The sequence below is a fragment of the Sorex fumeus genome, unplaced genomic scaffold, assembly GCF_029834395.1.
Source record: "Sorex fumeus unplaced genomic scaffold, SorFum_2.1 ptg000113l, whole genome shotgun sequence".
NCBI lineage: Eukaryota > Metazoa > Chordata > Mammalia > Eulipotyphla > Soricidae > Sorex > Sorex fumeus.
In genome coordinates, this window is record NW_026606170.1 from 529,422 (window position 1) to 533,654 (window position 4,233).

Here is a 4,233-nt window from a genome sequence, read left to right on the forward strand (position 1 = left end):
CCCTGTTTGTTGCCTGGTGAGGAGCAGGGGTGGGGCGGGAAGGGGGCGGCCAGGGCGCAGGGGCGTCGGATAGGGCCAGTTTCCTCGCTGGCCTCGGACTGAGAGTGAGTGGTCGTTCTGGGAGCAGCCCTGAGCCTCTGCCCTTTCCCCACCGAGGGTCGCCCCCAGCGCCCGCCTTTTCGAAAGGTTTGTCTGTCTACTCATTTCTATTTTAGCGCATCGCATCGAGGGGGGGGAGTTTTTTTTATTTTGGAGGCGCGTGAGGAGGGGGCGTCGGTCCCGGGCAGGTGGGCTGCCAAGTAAGGTGGAAGGTTGGAGAGAGAAAGTCGTTCGTTCGGAAAGTGTCAGGAACAACGGAAATCAGGACCACCAGAAGAGCAAGAGTTTCCTTCTCAGGTTTGTTTCTCATTGTGCGTCCTGGTGGCCCTGGCCAGGGCGGCCCCATGGGGTCGGGGGCACGAGACCCTCGCCCTCCCCCCCAACCCATCGCTCTGGCTGCCAACCGGAGAGGAACGTGCCGGAGCCCGAGGGAGCCCCAGCTTGCCCGCAAGTCTCATGGCCCTTGCTGGACCACTACAGCTTTGGCTCTGCGCCAGGGACCCTGGGAGCCCGGGGGCCTCACCAGGGGTGGGGCGTGGGGACATCTCGAGAATGGCCCCCGGCTGCCTACCTACATCCCCCACGTTCCAGGCCGACTTTCGTGTCTAGTCGGATTGAAAAGGAGTCAAGGGGGGTCACTCCTGGCTTGCTGGGAAGAAATTTTCTTTGCAAGTGCCAGTGGTAAGGTACAACAAGTAGGGTGTTTGCCTTGCATGCAGCTGACACAGATTTGATCAGCTGCATCCCTGTAAGCCTCAGACATTCCAGGACAGATCCCTGAATGCAGAGCAAGAGTAGTCCTGACACTGTTGGTTCTGGCTGAGACACACACACACACTCATACACACAGACACGAAATATCTGGCTCAGAACTCAGGAATTATTCCTGGTAGTCTTTGTTCACGTGGGTAAATGATAAAGTAGGGACCTGTGTGGGGACAGGACTGTGAAGGCAGATTTTGTCTTGTTACTGGAGGGCTGACCTCCCTTGAGTACCGGCTCCTCCCAGTCTCCGCACTGTGAGATGCAGTCCCTACCACCTCGGGTGGGGCGCTTTTGTTCTTGATTTTCCTGTATTCCCCAATATCCAGATCGTTCCTGGGTTATGATGGGGGCGCTTCGGCCACTGTCCCTTTAAGTCCATGTTGGGGCAGCCGCAAGTGGGTGTAGGGCTGAGTGCGGTGGCTGTGGGCTTTGAGGTCTGGGTTCTGCTGAGGGCTCGGCCTTGGCCCTCTGGACCCTCCCAGCTGACCCAGGTTGGGACCTGACACAGTTTCCCTGCTGTAGAATCTCCAGATTCACTTCGAGGGGCAGAGCCTCAAGCCCATTCATAGCCTAGAGACCCTGTTGCCGTCCGGCTTTTTCATTGGCTGCCTCCGTGGATCAGCCCAGGCTGGTAGATCTGCAGGTGGCTGGGGTTTGCCAATGATAGTTTTCTTCGGCCTTTCAGCTATTTCATTTCGAAACTCAGTCACCAAGTATGAATGAGCTGGTAATATTTGCAAATTTTGAGTCAATATTATTATGCCAATGAAGAAGGTCAGTGGACCAGCACGTTATTTTCAAGGTGCTGGGCATGGCCAGGAAAAATCCAGAGTCTAATGCTTGGGGTAGTCCTTACCTTCACTGAATGATGACAGCACTGCTCAAAACCTGAAGACATTTGTAATATGTTTCACGGGAATGCCATGATTTTTTCATTTGATCGAAAGTATCTGCAAATGGTAATAATTGAAAAGAGCTGATCTTTAAACTGCTCTATCCCCAGAGCTCCATATGGTTCCCAGAGACCCACCGGGAGTAATCCCTGGGTAGTGTATGGTGTGCCCATGCCCAGAAATGAAAACAAACTCAAAAACAGAAAAAGCCATTTATCCTGCACGGAATCCACCTGTGGTGAGATGTTTTCAATGGCCCCTGTGGTCAGTCTCAGCAGTGTGGGATGCATCGTTGCCTTCACAAATGCATCGCAGGCACCTCGCTGAGCTAGAACCGAACCCACGGTTTGGTGTCTTTTATTTTCTCTTGAAACTGGTGTATCAGTTTTCCGCAGAGGGAGTTATTTGTTCATTGAGTTGAAAAAAAAATTTAAACAAATTAATTCCCCCTCGTTCATCAATTTTGCATGTGCATCTTACAGAAACATTAGTTTATTCCCTGGTAATGCAATTCACATTTCGGGAATTGCGTTTGTGTGGTGCAAATGTTAGGAACCAACCTGCAGTTCTGAATGTCTTTTTCCATGGAGACTCTAAAGTCATAGGTTGATAATTGGAATCCTCTGCTCTTTGACAGGGAAGCAGCCAGCCTGAGTGGAATGTCTCTGATCCTGCGCAGTGAAAATGTCTCGAGTGAGCATTTGTGCCCTCAGCCCCATGGGGATGCCAAAACAGGTAGGATGGCCCCTGAGGGTGATCCAAATGGAGAGAGCGACCTCACTCTGAAGAAGCCCTCCCCTGGGAAAAGGTCCATACAGTCTGTTGTTCTCAGACCACAGACACAAACTCCAATACTGGAGCAGTTCCTAGAATGTGGGAGAGGAGCACTATTTGTAGTGAGTTCCTCACACCGGAAAGCCCATAAGCAAAGTCACCATGGACTGACCCTGTCTAAGAGTAAGCAATGTGGGGGAGCTTCCTCGTGTTCCCAGGACTGTGATGTTTGTTCCCTTAGAAATCCACAGTGGACAGAATCCCCAGGAGTGTCGGCAGCAAGGGCGTGGCTTGAGTCCAGCGTCATCCAAATGTGCTGACATGAACATCCACACAGGAAGGAAACCCCATACACATAAGGACTGTGCAAATGCCTTCACTCGACCCTCTAACCCATTAAAACTTTGGAGAATTCATACGGGAGAGGAACCATATGTGTGTGAGCAATGTGGGAAGGTCTCTGCTTACTCCTCACACGTTTTTAGACACAGGAAAATTCACAGTGGAGAGAAACCTCATAAATATAAGGCATGTGAAAAGGCCTTCACTCGATCCTCGACCCCCACTGGGCATATGCAAACTCAAACTGAAGAAAAGCCTTATATGTGTAAGGAATGTGGGAATGCCTTTGGTATTCCTCCAGCCTTACTCGTCATGTGAGAATTCACACTGGAGAGAAACCTTATGTTTGTAAGGAATTTGGGAAGGCTTGCACTGTGTCCTCATGCCTTACTGATCATACGAGAATTCACTTTGAACAGAATCCTTATGTAAGAAATGTGGGAAGGCCTTTGCTATTTCTTCAAACCTAACTGTTCATATGAGAATTCACACTGGAGAGAAACCTTATGTTTGTAAGGCATGTGGAAAGTCCTTCATTCTATCCTCAGCCCTTACTCGGAATATGAAATCTCACAATGGAGAGAAATCTTATGTATGTAAGGTATGTGGGAAGGCCTTTGGTTATTCCTCAAGCCTTCCTAGTCATATGAGAAATCACACTGGAGAGAAACCTTATGTTCGTAAGGAATGTGGGAAGGCCTATGTTTTTGCCTCAAACCTTACTGGTCATATTAGAATTCACACTGGTGAGAGACATGTTTGTAAGGACTGTGGGAAGTCCTTCCGTCTGCCCTCAGGCCTTACTACACATAGAGCAGTTCACACTGGAGTGAAATCTCATGTATGTCAAGAATGTGGGAAGGCCTTTGTGTTTCTTTGTAGTCTTAGGAAACATAAAATTCACATTTGATAATTCAGTCCCCTAATAACAGTTTTAAATATCAAAACCGGCCCCTTCGATAAAGCCTGTGTTGTTTGGACCATGATATAAGGTGCTACAAAAGTGCAGCCAGGAAAGAAATGATCCTGGTGGTGTGTAACAAACTTTCTGTGATGTCAGATTTTCGTATCTTGTGAAAGTCAGTAGGAATGTGAATAAAAAAGGCAAAAAAATCCCCTAGGCTCAGGGCTGTGAAGGCTCACCACTTTCTGAATCTTTGCTCTGGTTCTGACTTATTTTTTTGTTTTGGTTCACATACAGCGATGCTCAGGGGTTACTCCTGCTTCTCCAGTCAGGAATTACTCCTCTTGGTGCATATGGGTTGGCGGGGATTGAACCAGTGTCGGCCCAGTGCAAGGTAAATGCCCTCCCTCTGGACTATTGCTCCAACTGCTGTGGCTTAAATTGGAGGCTCTGGGT